Genomic DNA, 18,776 nt, shown 5'->3' with positions numbered 1-18,776 from the left:
GGCTAGCGGCGGGGCAGAGCGGGCTAGCGGCCCGGCAGAGCGGGCTAGCGGCCCGGCAGAGCGGGCTAGCGGCGGGGCAGAGCGGGCTAGCGGCCCGGCAGAGCGGGCTAGCGGCCCGGCAGAGCGGGCTAGCGGCCGGGCAGAGCGGGCTAGCGGCGGGGCAGAGCGGGCTAGCGGCCCGGCAGAGCGGGCTAGCGGCCCGGCAGAGCGGGCTAGCGGCCGGGCATGGCGGAGGCCGGGGGCCGCTGCCCAGCAGCCCCGTGTCAATGCTGGACTCCACTCGCGCAGCCACTTGACAGCATCCCCGCTGCAGGCAGAAGCAATCAATGCTCTGCGTGGCTGGGACGCACGCCTGCATCCCTTTCTGGATGACAAACCACGGGAAGGGGAGGAAAAAAAAATTAAAAAAAAAAAAAAAAAAAATCCGGCGACCGGCAAAAACCACTCTTGCAATTTTCAGGAAGATTTAGTCATTTTCTAGCTGACCCTGGCACGAGTCACAGGCACCCTGCTGAAAAGCACATTTATATGTACAAGCTTTACAGGCAAAGTGCTTTCTTGTGGAAATAGCATCTAGACAAAGTACTGAAAAAGATACTCCTTTACCAATGATCCAAACAGACGCGGGAGTGTTTTCTCCCTGCATGCCTGAAAAGACCTTGTCGACAAAATTGCATCAGAAGATGCAAATTACAAGTCCGGGAAGAATGTTATCTGCCCTAAATGCAAAACCACAGCATGAACGTCGGTCTGTGCTAATGTGCACAGGCTAGTGTGCACAAATACAGCGGAGAGAGCAAGAGGCTGAATTTAAAAATAAAGCCAAAGAGACCTAGGCCACAAATTAACAACTCTCCAGCACCTTATATATGTAATGTGAATAATAATTTTTTTTTTGTGACCTCCAAGTTCTGATTGATGTATCATTTTCTCTTCTGTTTTTCACCCCTTAAAAATTCTTTGGTGCTTGCCAATAACCTTCTGTACAGAGTGTTCTGAAAATCCCCTCTTGAGCTTTTCTTCCTAATACAATCTATTTTCCTTAAATTATCCAAAATTCTTTCTTTGCAAGTATTTTCTTTTATTTCTTCTTATAGAAGTGACAGAAGCGTAAAATGAATAAATCCGGTTGGATTGTTCCAAGCACCTTGACATTTTTAGGGGTGTTCTCCAGTCTCAGGTACCTAAGTCCTTAGGCCTGTAAGACAAACATTGGATCATGGACTTCTATATGCGTATACTTTCTTTAAGATTTTCTTTTAACTTAAGCATATTTCAGGTACATTTAACCAGAGAAGATAAACTGATTTCTGAAAACAAATATAGGAATGTGTAACGATACTTTTGGGTCTGTTGATGTTTAACTAGGATTTAAGTACAGACAGAAATAAAATAATTAATAAAATATATAGTTTTACTATTACAAAGTCTAAAACAAATCTACTTTTAAAGACTTCAAAGACAAAAAGACAACTATGACTACTGCAAATATGCTTTCAAGTGAGATAAATGAATTTTCACAAATGCATTGATGCAAATAAACTTGATTCAGTTATTTAATTCCTCCTACATAGCTAACCTAAAATCCCTCAAAACTTAGACGTTGCTAAAATGCATAACAATAAATCCTGGCAGTAATTCCCGATTAAAAAAAAAAATATGGCAATGCTCTAACAGTGGAGAAAATATTTTGACAACGCTGTAGTTCAAATTGCTGCATATGAAACTCAGTTTTAGCTGAGTTTCCATTCAAGGTGCTTGTCCCAGTTATACTAAACTGATGTGATAATGCAAGGTTTATTCAGAATTTCACCGAACAGCCAAAAGCGTACACCATGAAGTCTGACATAACAAAGACCTAACTGCAAGAACTCACAGAGCTTGGCATAGAATTAAGGTCACTTCATGTTTGAAAAAGAAATATTAATGCACTTCTGAATTGCAAGCATGGATGTGGGAAGCCAGCACTTAAAAACCTGAGTTAAGGGAGTCTACAAGGAAATCATTGCTACATGTTAAGTAAATGTAAAGTTACATAAGCCTGAATCCATCTTTTGCAGTTTTACTCAAGCATAAGTGAAGGTGTGTGAGCTGTCCAGAAAGCTGCTTTCCTCTAATGCTCAAGGGAAATTCAACCCTGAAGACCCACAAAGCTTGTCCACCAGAAGGTAATACAAGTAATTACTGCACCACTTCCAGCAGGACTACCTTGATTAAAGAAATATATATATATTTTCATTATGTGAAACTATAAATCATATATATATAAAACTGTAACATACTTGGTTATATACCATAAATACATAGAAAACAAAATACTTATAAAGCCAAATTCAGATTTTTGTTTCCATCATTGTAGACATATATTAGCGGCTTCCATCACCTTAAAATCATCAGCCTTTTGGTCACATAGCAAGCTACCTAGTTCACCCTAGACTATCCTGATGCTGTTCCAGCTTTCTCAAATGCCAGTCAGAATCTTAAAAAAAAAAAAAAAAAAAAAAAAAAAAAAAAAAAAAAAAAAAAAAAAAAAAAAAAACCACCACCACCACCTTTAATAGATCTTTCAAAACTATTTGGAGAAATCTGGATAATTGCAGAAGTAACCAAAAAACCCAAACAAATTTTAAAAAGCTACTCAAAATATATGTGAAAATCAGGGCAAGTAATGGCTACAATAGTATTGGGGAGTGTAAAGACTCTACACATTCCATGACCAGATAGTCTGTAGACCACCTACACACAGAATTTTGGGTGAAGTCAACTGTGCCAGAGCACTAAGATGTCTATCACAAACCTCCCTAGCCCTATATTTTGAAGCAGTAGATGACCTTTTAGACACCTTAGTGTGCCCCAGCCAGAACAATGCAGGACTATGATGGCATCCCTTTGACTGTAACATTCATATTAAACAGTATATTTGAAATAGCCTCTTATCAGAATGTAGAAAAAGGGTGAGTTTTTCTCAAGAATTTGACACCACCAAACATAGCCAAGAAGTGCTGGGTAGGTCCAGAGTATTTCATACTTTAAAAATTAGTAAAGAAAAGAATTCCTACAAATAAATTATTTTACTGCCAATACTTATTTTTTAAAGGTTGTCACTGCCTATGTGAGGCAACAACACTTGAATATGGGATGCATATGTGCAACCAATTGCCAGACAACATGGTAAGATGGATTCAAAAGATAATGCAATTTCATCCGCTGTAATTGAACCGTTGTATTAGAGAGGATGGCACGCACCTCTGGATGAACTTGGATTAACACATGGCTCAAATCCACATGCCCAACTGTCGTCCTAATTTGATAGTAACTGGTGCACAAAGCAAAACTGAATACTGTACGATACATGATGTGAACTGCGTTTGACCCAAAACTGTTGTGGAAAAATCTCACTAATTTTCTTTTTAAAATATTAAGTAGGCATGACAAAATGGAGCAAATAGATTTAGCTGATATTTTACCAGCACAAATAACTGTAACTGGATTACAGCAATGTTGGACATACACCAAAAATAAATGCTGAGAATAGTTTGCTTCAGGCAAAAATGTGCATATGGAAAAGAAAAAGTGCATATGGGAAAGAAAAATTATTAATAGAGTTCTGAAAGGGAAGCTAGAATCATGGGCAAAGATGATTTAGATGTAGTAACAGATTTTTCCCTCCAACCAAGAATGCAATGTTATGCAACCTTAAAATACAGAATAAAAGAAGAGTAATAAATGTGGACTGGACCAACCTATTAGAGAACCTAAATCTCTATAAATACCTCTCTTGAAGGAAAAACAATACGAATAATTACTAACACAGTAGCAAAACTGCTGAAAAAAAGTCAAGGGCTTTTTCTTTGCAAGTTTTTTGTTTGGTTTCTTGGTTACAGAATGGCCATCTTGTATAGAAAATAATATTCTCAGTGGTGACATGGGCTAGAAGGAATGGTTGTCATTAGTCCAAGATTAGGCCAGGAGCCAACTGATGCTGCATAAGTCATTGCAACCATAGTGTACACAGGAAATCTTGGACAAATAATTTGATTTCCATAACTATTCATATGCAAAATAAAAAAAAAATAAAAAATAACACCACCACTTTGTTTAATGAAACTAGAAAGTAAGAGGTGGGGAAAGATACAGCTGAAATAAAAGAACTCAGCTTCTATTTCAAGTCTATCTACTCTCTTCTTGGCATTCAATGCAAGAAGCATGGAGTAGTACAACATGAAAAATATAATAAACGGCAACTATTTTAAAAATTCACCATTAAGGAAATTTCACTGAAAATCTATCAATGATTTTCAAGAGTAATATTTTGCTTACTTAAGGAAAAAGAAAAAAAAAAAAAAGTATGAGCCCCATATTTTTTACAAAATAGGATGGGTCTCAATCTTGGAAGTTTTGCAGAAAAATATTTGCACAGCACTGCAACACAGCTGCCTGCACAGTGTATCTGTCTGCATGATCAAGGGCATGTTCTTTTCATTTTTATCAGAGGCTAGAAGAGCTTAAGGAGCTACAAACACAAACATATCCATTTTCAGTTTTAGCTCCATGTCCTAGGGTTAACATAAGGACAATCATTTAGAAATCAAGATCCAATGAAAGAGAAAAATGACAAGCATTTGGAAGGGAACTGTATCAAGAGAAGAAAACAACCCTCAGCTGGGAATATTAAGTCATAGTCAATCATGTCAAAGCTGGTGGAGAACAGCACAGCAGGTTTACCAATTTCACATCCAAGTGAATCAAAGAGTCATAAAATTTCAGTGGAGTGAAATACAAGAGCATTTCCATGCCAATACAGGGACTTCCCTTACTGTTATTTTCAGGTAGAGGATTCAGCTGGAATAGAAGTAATTTTCTTCACAGTTGCTGATACGGGGCTGTGTTTTGGATTTGTGCTGAACACAGGGTTGATAATTTAGGGTTGACATTTTTGTTATTGCTGAGCAGGGATTACACAGAGCCAAATCTCCTCCTCCTCCCCATATTTCCACAATGCCAAGGGGGCTGGGCATGCATCTATTTACAACAGGTGGTTTTTGATTTAGAAAAAGAAATTCAACTATGCCAGGTCTTCATTCAGATAGCGCCGCAAGCAGAAAAGTATACCATGAATACCCAGCATATATCCATAGGATGAACTGATCAGGAGCTTATTACAGTTATATTGCATACAGATACATGCACAGTGTGAACTGTATAAAGGAAGAGGACAATATAACCAAGCTAGAAGTTTTATCCCAATGCTGGCTATATCCATGTAGGAAATAAAAATGTCCATTAGCTGGCTCAGACAATCTTTTTAGGTGTAGTGCCTGTGACAATATCTTCTGATTACTTCCTGTTAGAAAGAACTTTAATTTATGAGCACACAATAAGAAATTGTTTCTTCCATATGAAGCTCTTCGTGTTATCTTTTTAATATATCTTTGAAGAGTTTGACACAGTTTTGTCACTGTCTTGTTATGGGCCAGTTATAAGCTTCCACAGCAGATGAATAGAAGGCAGAAAGATGTGAACACACATCACAGCCAAAAAAAGACAAGGTTAGAGAATACATTACTAAGAGTTCAACTTACTAAGCTCCTTCTTCAGCCTTTGGAAAGCAAAGACTTAAATGAACATGAACTAACATGACTAACAGACTAACATGAACTTCAGAACAAAAGCAAAACCGTTTGATGGAACAGAACTGATTTAATATCAAAAGAACAACAAAAATCTGTATTGTTTCTCTACAGTTCATACATGGCCACCCTTGAGATTTCATTTGAGTTGAAAACATTATCGAAAAATATTTCCCAAACAGAAATGTGCTAGCAAGTTTTTGCAAATGAATTACTAAATACAGGTCAATGTCATGTGTTTTTAAATGACAGGGACAGTCCCTGAAACAAGAAAAGGGTGATTTGGAAGCAAGATGAATCCCTGATGGTTCTATAATGAAAATAACTTTGCCCATATACACATATAAATGAACTGTCTTCATTACTTGGAAGAAGAAAATCAAGTAATGGTTTTACTTGCTGTTAGTATTATTTGGAGCCTCAATAATAACATTACATTTTATCTACACCAAATGACCTCAAAGGCTGGACCCATTGCTCTCTGCTTTGAAGAAGTTTTTGAGCTTAATGCAGGATGGACAAGGTAGAATTAGAGTCTGTGTTGCACAGTAGCCACAATTCAAACCAGCCACAATTCTCAGACTAGCATTGCACAAATAAAGGAAAGCAAGCTAATGGCTAAGATAAAAAGTAGCTTCCCCATATAAATCGATATAAACACGGCCTGCTATTCACAGCTACTTAGTTTTAGGAAGAGAAGACCTAATTGTGAGGATGTTTTTTTAACATCAGAAATCCAGGAAAGAAACCCTCAGTTACAAAACACATGAATTCTCATGGAACAATTTGCTCTATGAGGAAAATAATCTGTTCTACATAATAGGACCACAAAGAAAGCACATTAGCTTCTGATGGAAAAATTATTTATTGTCAAAAGGCAAATTCTGTTTAGGTAATTCAAAAAAATCTGGCCTCTTTCTCCTTTTGGTTGAAATCTCAGATGCTTTGCTTTTCTTATTTTGGATGGCAAACATGATTGGAAGAAATAAAGCCAGAAGAAATGAGCAACCTGAAATTGAAGCCTTGACAACTTAAAGAATCATAGAATTATCAAATGATTAGAATTGAAAGGGGCCTCAAAAATCATCTTAGTTCAACTCCTCTGCTATAGGCAGAGATACCTTCCACTAGACTTTGCTTAAAGCCCCATCCATCCTGGCTTTTAACACTCCCACCACACAGCATCCACAAGCTCTCTGGGCAACCTGCTCCAGTTCCTCACAGTAAAGAATTTCTTCACCCTATCTAAATCTGCCCTCCTTTATCTTAAGGCCATTCCAGTTTGCTCTATCACTACATACTCTTGTGGAAAGTCCCTGTCCATCCTTCTTGCACTCCTTTAGGTCCTGGAAAGCCACTATAAAGTCTCCCTGAAGCTTTCTCTTTTCCAGTATGAATAGCATTATCTCAGCCTGCATTCATAGCAGAGGTGTGCCAGCCCCCTGACTAACTTAGCAGCTGTCCTCTGCTCTTGTTCCAACATGTCCATTCTTTCTTCTGTTGTGGACCCCACTCCAGGTGGGATCTAATCCGAGCAGAGTGGGGGGAGAGACAATCCCCTCCCTTGCCCCACAGCCCACGCTGCTACGGGTGCAGCCCAGGATATGGTTGGCTTTCCAGGCTGTGGGTGCACATTGCCAGGACATGTTGAGCTTCTCATCCACCATCACCCCCAAATATTTCTCCCCAGGACTGCTCTCAGTCCCAGTTCTCTTCCCAGCCTGGATTATTACTTGAGATTTTCACAACCCATGTGCAGGGCCTTTCACTTGGCCTTGTGGAACTTCAGGAATTTACGGACCCACCTCACAATCCCTCTGGCAACCCTTTTCTCCAGCATGACTCCCGCACCACACAGCTCGGAGTCATCAACAGACCTGCTGAGGGTGTGCTAGAATCCTCTGGCCATGTCACCAACAAGGACAGTGCTAAAGGCTGACCCCTGAAGACACCACTCATCACTGCTCTCCACTTGGACATGGAGCCATTGACCACAACTCTTTGAGTGTGACCTGCCAATCAGCTCCTCATCCAGCAAGTGGTTCATCTGTCAAAACCACGGTTTTCCAACTTAGAGACAAGGTTATAGGATATAAGGACATAGGGTAAAAGACAAAGTTTCATAGAACTACGGTCTGCATTCCTAAAGGAGATGTAAGAGCATATCAAAGAACAGTTGGGTAGTCATGTACTGACAATGTATATTGCAAGGCTTTTGTTTGGCCTTGTATCATTTATTAAAATGAATTCCAATGTTTAGCTAAACAAAACTGCTCTTCGGTCGAGTCGCTCTTGCTCTGAGAAACATTAGCTTGAGTTACTTTCAGCTTCCACCTCCTTGTTTTCATCCTTTTATTTTTATTCTCTAATTTTACTTCAGATCATTCTTTATCCCTCTCAGCAGTCATCAATTTACATTGAAAGGCTCCTAGGGTTTGTTAGTCTGTTTATTCAATCTATTAACTAGTCTCTCATAGGTCAGCTCCATCCCATAAGCATTCAATTTTTTTCTTCCAACTTTATGCAGTCTAAAGAGGATTAGACCGTTGCAGGTTTGTGTGATAGCAAGCTGTTAGTGACAGATTAGTGACCAGAACACTATCACAAAAACAAAACTAAAACAAACAGACAAAATTAATAATCCCTGGAATATTGTTAATACTAGTTTACAAAAACAGTCCACACACTTCGGGGCTCTTTGCAAGATTGTTCTTGGAAAACTATATTAACTTCATCAATGTCCTGGAGTATGTCAGGATAAATTTAAGAGAACCTTTGTGCAACTTGGAGTTTTTAACATCATGTGATACACCTTAAAACTCAAATCTCTTTATCATGCAGTAAAGAATATGGTGTTGATACCATACTGTGCTATAGAATTTTTAAACCCCTTTTTATATGTATTAGACTTTGTGTCCAGTTTGATTTCACTTACATTAGATAACATTGTTCCCAAGTATATTGCAGCAATACTTCATGGCTTTTCTGCTCTGTACTGTTTATTAAGAGTATGAGGCACCACTCTCTTCCTTTTTATAAAGGATTTCATTTTATATACATAAATCATATATATGTACATGTTACTTGAATTTCATAAACAGAATAACGTTAGTTGTCTCAAAGAAAGAAATGGAAAAAATTGTAAGTAATTACTATAGTAAAGAACTGCTCCTCTGAATTGAATTGTTAATTCACAGAACTTGGTCATTGTAGCTAAAACAAAATTTAAATTTGCAGCATTGTTGGAAGTTATGGTTATAATTCTTCTATAATGTATATATAAATATAGCTCAGGAGATGAAAATAAATAACTTAACATGGATTGGATGGTATCAGGAGAAATAAACATTGCCATTGGAAGAGACCTCTGGAAGAGTGGACAGCACTTTTTTCCTGAATCTTTGTCTCAGTACCACCAAACATAGTGCATGAGTCTATTAAAAATAAAACTTCACTCGAATGTGAAAGTGTATTTTTAACTAGTTCATGATGACATGTTCATCTTCCATTTCAATCAGACATAATTTTGTTCCCTTATGACTAATGACTGATTAGTAAATTGCTTTTATGCCAAAATAACAGTTTCTAAATATGTTCTTAAATAGATATAATGATTGCAAAAAATTACAACAGGAAAAAAAAAGGCATTTATCAACAACTGTGCTCCAGATCACGTTCAGCTAACGAATGTAGAGACTTGTGAAGGCAATACAGAAAGTTTTAGAGAAAGAGTTCAGTGAAAATTTTTCATTAGGAAGGAATAAGGAACTGCTACTTAGTGCTTCTCAGAAAGTATTTCAGAGTATTGAAACAGAATACAGTGTTACTTACAGTAAAAGCTATTCTCTAGAAACAGAGCTACTGGAGTGCTTCTGAAATCAAAACTGGAGCTGGACATGAAGGGTAACAAAAAAGCTTTCCATAAGTATATCAGCAACACAAGGAAGACAAAGAGAAATTTGGGTATATAGTGATAAAGACATGGAAAAGCCTTTATTGTGAAGTGACTTTGATTTTTCAATGTTTATAGGTCAGGTCTGCTCTCCAGTTTCCCCAGATCCTACAATGACCAGTAGAGTCCAGGGCTGAAAGTGCTGCCCACAACACAAGAATATGAAGCTAGAGACCACTTAAGTAGACTGGATGCACAAAAGACCATGGAACTGGATGGGAGGCATCCAAAAGTGCTTATGAAACTTGCCAACATTGTAATGAGACCTCTCTTGTTGTTGAAAGGGTGTGGTGTCAGGAGGAGCCTTGATACTGAAAAATACAAATATTGTATCCATCTTCAAGAAGGGTAAGAGAAGGATCTGGGGAACTAAAAGGAGGGCTTCTTAATTTCATTCTGTGGGATGGTTACAGAAAAATCAAAACAAAAATTCACAGCCTCAAGGGAGCTTTGATCTACTCACTGGCATCTCTGTCATTCATAGGAATCTTGACAAATTGGAGAAGTACACTTGAAGAATCTTCATGAAGTTCAAGGAAGGAAATGTGAAGTCTGGCACTTTGGGAGGAATTCTCCCAGGCAACAGAACTGGCTGGGAAATCACTGGCTGGAAGCAGGCTTGCAGGGAAGAAACTGAAGGCCTGATGGACAAGTTGAGCAGGAAGCAGCAGTGTGACCTTACAGCAATTAAGGTAAGCCATATAGTGGTCTGCATTAGTGGGACTATAGGAAGGACATCAAGAAAGTGGCTCTTCACTTTACTGAGAAGTATGAAACCACCTCTGAAGTACCATGTCTCTTTTGGGCAGAAAAAGAGAGCTGAACAAACTGGGATCAAGTGAAGAGAGTCAGTGAACTGGAGAATGTGATATCATTTGAGCCAGAAAAGGTGCAAAGGGGCAAATCCAGCTGACCATCTTCTTAAATGGATGGTTACAGAGAAGCCAAACTTCAGAGCAAAAGACAAGGGCTATTTAACACAAGCTGCAGAAATGAAAATGTGATCAGATGTTAGAGAAAAAAAATACCATGAATGTTATCCAGAACTAGTTTCCTAGCTCATTAAAACCACAAATGCTTACAGAAGTGCTGAGAATGTTCCCTTTGCTCAACAGATGTCCCCTAGCACATCATTTGATGTTTGACTGGTCAGTCAGTCTTTGGTGTCTCTGCTTGAAATACCCAGCAAATATGAATCACATGAGAAAATTGTAAATTTTAAACTGTAAATTGTAAATGAAGCTAGTTGTTTAGTAGAAGGGACAATTGTTTCCCATTTCCAAAATTAACTAGAGTCAGCTCAGTCTTGCTTACCTGACTGTTTCCTCCCAACCACTTTTAAAATAATACTAACTACAAATCTTGGCAGGTGAGCACCAACTATTTCAGTCTGGAAAATTCATGCTATGTATCTGCCAGCAAGCAGAATGTGAGAAAACTGGAGAAATTATTAAAAAAAAAAAAAAAAAAAAAGGCAAAATAAAACAGCCTAATGCTCATTATCCTAGGACATCCAACATGGCAAAAGAAACTGCCAAATTGCATTAAATACTAATGGCTTGTTCTCTTTCAGAAAAGAAATAATACATTTGTTGTCAACAACTTTTGGCAGCTGTTAATAGATTATCATGGAATTAGGTGTTTGAAGTTTGTAGATAAAGTATTTGACAGAGTTGAGGATTTAACTGCAAGTTTTCTAAATTCTTTATTGTCTGCAGAGTCTTTTGTGGGACAACGCACCTACACCAACAACTTAAAACCACCAGGAGTGTCGGGGCCCTGAGGGCACTGTGAGGCTGATTGTCCCTGTCCACCTCCCCATGTGCAACTCTCACCCCTAGATCCCATTTCAGCCCAGTCTGGGGCCACCAGGTCCAGGTCCAAAACTGCCCTGTAGCACATGGTCTGCACTAACAGCTATGTTCTGCCCAGTTATGGCTCACAAATTTAAGGCATCAGGGAATCCAGAGTACAAAGACAGTTCCTGGAGGACCTGCTGTTAAGGAGATTTAATATACAAGAGCAATTCAGACAGTCACACTCGCTCCACCTGAGCTGAAACCTCCATAGCAACACACTTCTACATCCAATCAGCCACACCAGGTTTCCTTACCTGTTCCCTTTAGCAGTCTCAGGTACCCAGATCCTTAAAACAATTTAATCTTGGTGCAATAACTTAGTGCAGTAAACAACAAAATAACAGCCTGAGCTGGTAGCTTTGAGGAGGGACCCCAAAAAAATGTAACCCCTGGGCTTTTACCCCCTCGTAATCTAAATGCTGGGAAATCTGGAGTCATTGGCTCCAACTGTGTCCAGTCATTGGGATGGGCTGCAGGTGTCCTTTGTAGTGTGAAGGCTCAGCTGTTCACAGCCTCTTGGCCCAAGCCCCTGCCCCCAGAGTTCAACCTGCAGCTCCATCAGAAGCTCCCCACCAAGTTCCCTCCACTAAATGTGTTCCTCAACACTGCTCCTGTGTTTCCTGTGATATTTGAGGACACACATGCATACTCACGAGTTTCAAACTGTGTTCCAAGTTGAAAGTAACCCGGGCAGATTTAGAAAATAATCAGATTTTTATCTCCTCACCACAAAATTATTCACAAAACTTTTACAGGCATAAAATAATTTGTTACAGCTGGAATTTTGGCAGCAAAATTTAAAACTGTGTTATCTACATAAAACCATGCAAATAACTTCTGTATTGAATGTCTTCTATGACCTTCAGTTATCTTCATTATTTTTCTCTTCTAAGACATTTGAGATTCACTTTTCTTCAGACAGAAACCTTTTGCAAAGATCTGTCAGCAGTGTTTTGCCAATATATATATGTATTTGCCATCCCAAAGTAGTCTAGGTGCCCAATTAAAACTGAAGTTCATACTAAATCAATATTAGAAGTTAATATTTTGCCCCTACTGAAACAGGCTGTCTTCTGCTTCAGCTAACACAAAATACACGCCATGACTCAGATTGTATTTGATTTAGCTGTTCAAAAAAGGAAAGCAAAATAAAAGCTATATTTACAAAACTACTGGAAGTAGTATTTAATTTTCCACAGCAGATATATATTTTTCATATATTGAGACACCCAAGGTAAGGTGTCCATGGAGTCTAAAAGACAGTTTTGAGTTTACTCTGTGTGTAACTCAACAGAGTCACAAGATCAGCACAGCTTGACCTCAAAACAAGCCTTTCCACTCTTCAGAGTATCTTGGTCCAGTATCCTGACCAAGCTGACCATGAAAACCAGACAATCCTGGCCAACAGTGATGAGACCTTCTGTACTGGGATGCCTCTCTTCAAGGAAAAGTGGATACAGCACAACCAAAAAAAAAATTATCTCACCCTTAGTAAGAAAAGCCTGACAGTGAGTGCAGGATGTCTTGCCTAAGCTTGCTTTAGCTGATTATAGCTTGGTCAGTAATGACAGCAATAGCATAGCATAGGCAGTTATTCCCTGAACCCAATCTAGATTCATTCTGGCTGATAACAATTCATTATGGATGCAATAGTCTGCAACTCCAACCTAATGTGTCATGGAAGAGAACAGATGAATACCAGAGCTCTCAGACTATAAATATTATTCCAATAAATCACTAAATAAATAAATAAATCCAAGACGTGATGATCTTCATCACTTCTAAACTAAGGCTGAAAACACTTAACATTAGTTCCCCCATTCTCAAACACACACCTTCCAGAATCTGAGTCCTACCCTAATCACTTTGCTAAATGGTAGACTGAAAGTTGTTTCGCATTCCTCCATTTTCTGAGCATCAAAACAAAAATAAATACTGCAAGATACATTCTGGTTTTGACAGAAAAAAAAAGTACAAAATAAAATCAATCATTATGTTGATCCATCATTATAGACTTCTTTTTTAATGCCATCACACAACATCTGGGATCTACTATATTCTTTAGGTAAAACATGTAACATCAATAAATTCCATGACACTTACTTTGAACTTCACCTCCAAACTGAAGTGACCAACCTGAATCTTCCCCACTGTATAAGGAGAAATGATCAGGCACACACCTTTGTTCTCCATGTGTCTACACGGAAGGTAATCAACATATGGGATATGTTACTGTCTTTTTCTTAAATTTCTTCTTGTGATATGAACTTAGCCAACTCCAGAACCTTTTCTAGACTAAAATCTACTGACAATAACAACCAGGTGAAGGGCAGTCAAAAATACATTTTCTGGTAGCCTCTCCAGCTACCAATCAAACAAGATGGCTCCAGTTGAGCTGCCATGCTTTCCTGTTTACTCCTGTCAGCAACCCAAGGACAATGCACATGGTTTCACATAGACCCAGTTCACAGAATTATGAAATAGTAGGGGTGGAAAGAAACCAGTGCTAACTGGAGAGGAAGTATTGTATCCCTTAACCTGCTGGTTCAGCTCGGAGCAGCCTAGGGGAGTCTTGGCCTCTTTTGCTGCAAGGGCAGGTTCATGGTCAACTTGGTGCTCACCAGGAACACCTGTTCCATCTCTGCAGCCAATTCATGAACGGCATTCACTCCCATGCAGCCTCTTGAAAAACTTCATGGCAGAGCTCTGTTCTCAATGTGGGTCCAGCATGGAAGTAAGAAATGGCTGTATAGGATCTGGCTGACTGATTAGGGTATTCATCTGTTGAGGGAAGGAACTGGGTGCCAGTGTAGCTTAAAACAAAGTATTATTGTATAAATCTCATTTTCAATGTTCACATCTCTTTGCTTTGACTGTCAAACATCTGGAAAACTGTAAAAAAATAAACCTACAAATCTGGAGTGCTTTGGGATTGGTGAAAATCAGGATACATGAAAGAATTTTGATAGTAGGACCTTAACAGCTGATTCTAGTCATCACAGAAGGGGTTAGAGAGAAAACCTTGCTTCTCAGTCACCTAGAGGGCTCAGCATAAACCAGTGGGCTCAAACACAGCAAAAAGATGAATAAATAGCACATGGGTTTTTTCTGGGACTGTGGTATTTTAACTGAACTAACCTGCAAGAGAAATGCTCACCACACTCACCAGCTACCCAACACTGCCAAAGTGGCAATTATTTTCAATTACATTTTTTCCTCATGAAAGCTGTCAATCCATCTGTAAAATGTAAATATAGCATTCAAAAGGCCAATTCAGACCAAATTAAGCTTCAGTCCTGAAAAGTAATCAATTTCCTCTCATAGTTTGAATCTAGAAACTTGGTTGTTCATTACAACCCACTTAGTCGATTTATAATAAGCAAGATTTAGTCACTGAGGAAAGATCCCCATGTGCTCTGACTTTAACCTCATCTCACAAATGGCTGAATGACACAATGACCAGAACAAAACTGGGCTGGACACCAAACAGGGCAAATTGATCTATACCTGATCACCTGATTTATACCTAAAAACTGATCTCTACATCTATGCATTGCACTGGGTACAACTGATCAGAAGATACAGAGAATTAAAGTTCTGTCTCCCTGCCCATATGCAAATAAACACCATATTTAAATAGTCAAAAGCAGTTCAGAATCCGGTTCTTAGTATTCCCATCTTCATTGCAGTCACATTTCTGCTTCTAGAGGCAGATCCCATCAGATTCTAAATCATTCTGATTGTGGAAATTTCCATATTTTACTAGACTTTTTGCAATTCTCTAGTTATTGATGTTAACTACAAAAAGAATAATCCCCAATTTCTCCAGTAATGAACCATGATTATCTCCCTAAACCCTGAGGGTGACTTTGAAAAGAATGTTAGTTATCTCTAATGGAGATCTGTAAACAGATGTTATATTTGTCATCTGATTAAGCTTTCCAGAATGATCGTTAAAGTCACTTACCCATATGGAATGTCATATGTACCTACAGTTTAACAGGGCAAAGCATATTCCTTGGTCTGAAGAAAATATATAACTTGTGATACCTTAGGAACAGCAATGAATATGTTTTTTGGGTTTTTTTTGTTTTTTTGGTTTTTTTTTTCCATTCTCCTTTAGAATTATATTTGGGCTATGGGATGAAACTGTTTTCAAGACTCCCGTCTCATCTGCAGCACAACAGTGTGTCCAGACAATCAAGATCTTATGGATGATGTAACTTACTTGTCCCTGTGACAGCTGGCTTGGACCAGCTCTCCTGGAAAAGTGTTTCTATGTTTCACTAGGGAAGCCGTTTAAAATAACATTATCACCTGTAGTCATTGCATATGCCTAGTTTTTTCACTATTGAAGTCAAAAGCCTTGGGTCTAATTTGCAACAAGATCAAAAAAAAAAACCACCCCAAAATGCATCTGATGTCAACATGAATTTTCTCATACACTTCACCTGCTTTACAAAGTTGACAAAATCCTGAATTATCAAGCATGAATAAATCAAACATCCAAAATTAGTGTGAAAGTGAGTTTAGCATTTCAGTTTGGGTTTGTTTGTTTGTTCGCTGATCTTTTCTTCTTTCCCTGTGCTCCAATTTGCCCTAGAGTTTGTTATCTGAGTCTTTATGCTTCCTCTCTCCCCTCCTGGTTCCCAGCTGCACTTTCCTTATCCTGTCTTTCACAGAACCCAAGACAGATGGATTCATATAGCCTTCATATAACCACTAATGCCCAGTTTCAAAGCTACTCTGACTCAAAATGAGGCTGTTCCCAAACTCACACAGTCTGTTTCTCAGTCAGACTTATTGTACTGGGGCACAGAACAGAAAGACTCTGTGCTTTCAGTTCCAATAAACATACACATCCAAGGATGGAGTGACTTCTTATGGCAAAAGGCTAACTTCATCTTTAAACTAATCGTGCTTAATCCTTGGGAAAATAACACCCATGAGCTTTGGTTAGCAGTGGGAGCAGTAAGAACGTTCAGCATGTGCAAGAAAAAATAGCTCTTTGAAGACTTAATTATCATCTCTAGCAAATATATGGAGAGCCTTTGTGAATTCTGGATTGTAACTCAGCCAAATTTGTTTGCATTTTAAAAGGCATCAGCATTTAAGAAAATAATCTGGCTCTTCTAGAAGTGCTGGAATGTCAGGAATACAGAAGTAGCAGCCCATAAATGACTAAATTATTATGGACAAAAAATGGTCAGATCAGCTAGCTTGAGGCAGACACAGAATATGGAAAGATTCAGTTTAACATCTAAAATTTTTCCAAGTTACACACTGAGAAATGTTTGTACAGACAGAATCAAGCCATTATAATAGTAAAAGATGTTATCAGTTCTGCTCACTTTGCTGGTTTTAGCTGGGCTAGAGTTAATTTCCTCCATAGTAGCTGGTAAAGGGCTGTGTTTTGGATTTGTGCTGGAAAGAGTGTTGGTAACATCAGGATGGTTCATTACTGCTGAGCAGGGCTCACACAGAGCTGAGGGCTTTTCTGCTCCTCACCCACCCCACCAGCGAGGGGGCTGGGGGTGCACAAGGAGCTGGGAGGGGACACAGCCAGGACAGCTGACCCTGACTGACCACAGGGATATTCCAGACCACAGCGCATCATGCTCTGCAGATAAAGTCAGGGGAGAAGGAGGAAGTGGGAGTGATGATGCTTTTCTTCCCAAGTTCCCATTAAGTGTGATGGACAGCCTAGGGATGGCTGAACAACTGCCTGACCATTGGAAGTGGTGCATGAATTCCTTGTTTTGTTTTGCTTGCACAAGCAGCGTTTGATTTACCAGCTAAACTGTCTTTATTTCAACCACTGTCTTTATTTTCTCACTTTGACCTTTCCAGTTCTCCCCAGTCCCAGTGAGGGGAGTGAGTGGCTGTGTGGGGCTGAGCTGCTGACTGGGGTTAAACCATGATAATATCAAATTCAGCTGTGACAGCTATGATGTAATAATTATAATTACTTTCTCCAGTTAAGTAACTTTGGTTTTTACTAAGTCTATAATTTATCTGAACGAGAGTTTTTCCTTGAAATATACTTAAACATTTCCTATATATATTTTTTTTTTTTTTTTGGTTATAGCATCTGTAATACAAAAAGAAAAGCTGATTCTTTTCTATATACACTTGATTCAGATTCCCAGACAGTGCTGCATGAGGTACAAGTTTCTTTGACCTCATGGCAGCTGCTCTAACTTGTTCTGTTCTCTTCCACCTTCATCATTCCCTTCTTCACTCTCCACATCTGTTTATTTCAGCCTCTGATATTTCAAGCTTCTGATTTTACTTCCACTCCCCTGGCTGAGATATTGTGACACATTTTATTGTTTTTTCACTATTATAAGTATTCCTGTCATAAGAGAAAGGCACTTCCAAGCCTCCTCCTTCTTGCTCTCAATTAGATATTTCAGGTATCAAGGAATACATTTTCAGACCTTCACGAAGAGATGCTCTAATGCAAATTGTTAGCAGTTCTATTACAAAATGCTTCAGCATCCACCTGAGAGTTGGTAAATATATTAAAAAGAGGATATGCTAGCAAGACACTTTCAAGTACAGCTTGGACAGTGCTGTAAAGGAGAAACAAGCCACCAGTGTGTCTATGAGTGGATCTAGCAAATTCATGTTAATTAATTTTTGTACTTCATTAAAGAAACCAGGTTTCACAATTTAATGGGCCTTGGATTTTACTTCTCATCCCTGTCCTGTGACAGTCCAATATATCTTAATGACAGTATCAACCAAATTATCACAGACTTCCATTTATTATATTCTTGTTGAAAATAAGAGTAATGAGATAAAGTACATAATAATGAAAGCAGCAAATAAATACATGTAGATTAAATGTAAAATGCATTTTACAGCCTTTAAAATAGGACTTTTTTTCAAGGTTACCATTAAGTACACATTTTCAAATACCCTTAGAATCACAGTATCCTATAATGGTTTGGGTGGAAGGGACTAGATCATCTAGTTCCAACCCCTCTGCCATGGGCAGGGAATCTTCAACTGGCCCAGGCTGCTCAGAGGCCTGTTCACCCTGGCCTTGAACACTACCAGGAATGTGACATCACAGGTTCTCTAGGAAAACTGTTCCAGTGCCTCACCACCCTGATAATGCAGGATTTCCTCCTAATACCTAATCCAAGTCTACCCTCTTTCTGTTTAAAGCCATCTGTCTTACTAGAACAGGCCCTGTGAAATAGTTTGTTCCCATCTTTCTTATAGGCTCCCTTTTGGTACTGAGAGATGCCATAAGGTCTCCCCAGAGCCTTCTCTTTTCCAGTGTGAGCAACTTCAACTTTCAGTCTTTGACTGCCCTCATTGGAG

General features: G+C 38.8%; 1 protein-coding gene across 5 annotated transcripts in view; it reads right to left on the bottom strand.

Annotated features, from left to right (window-relative positions):
- The window catches only part of DLG2 (discs large MAGUK scaffold protein 2), a 986,088-nt gene that overhangs the window by 416,496 nt on the left and 550,816 nt on the right, over positions 1-18,776 (bottom strand). The window lies entirely within an intron of this gene.

The sequence above is a fragment of the Sylvia atricapilla genome, chromosome 2 (genome assembly GCF_009819655.1).
Source record: "Sylvia atricapilla isolate bSylAtr1 chromosome 2, bSylAtr1.pri, whole genome shotgun sequence".
Lineage (NCBI taxonomy): Eukaryota > Metazoa > Chordata > Aves > Passeriformes > Sylviidae > Sylvia > Sylvia atricapilla.
Note: the sequence above shows the minus strand (reverse complement) of the source record. Positions and strands in the feature narration are given on the sequence as shown.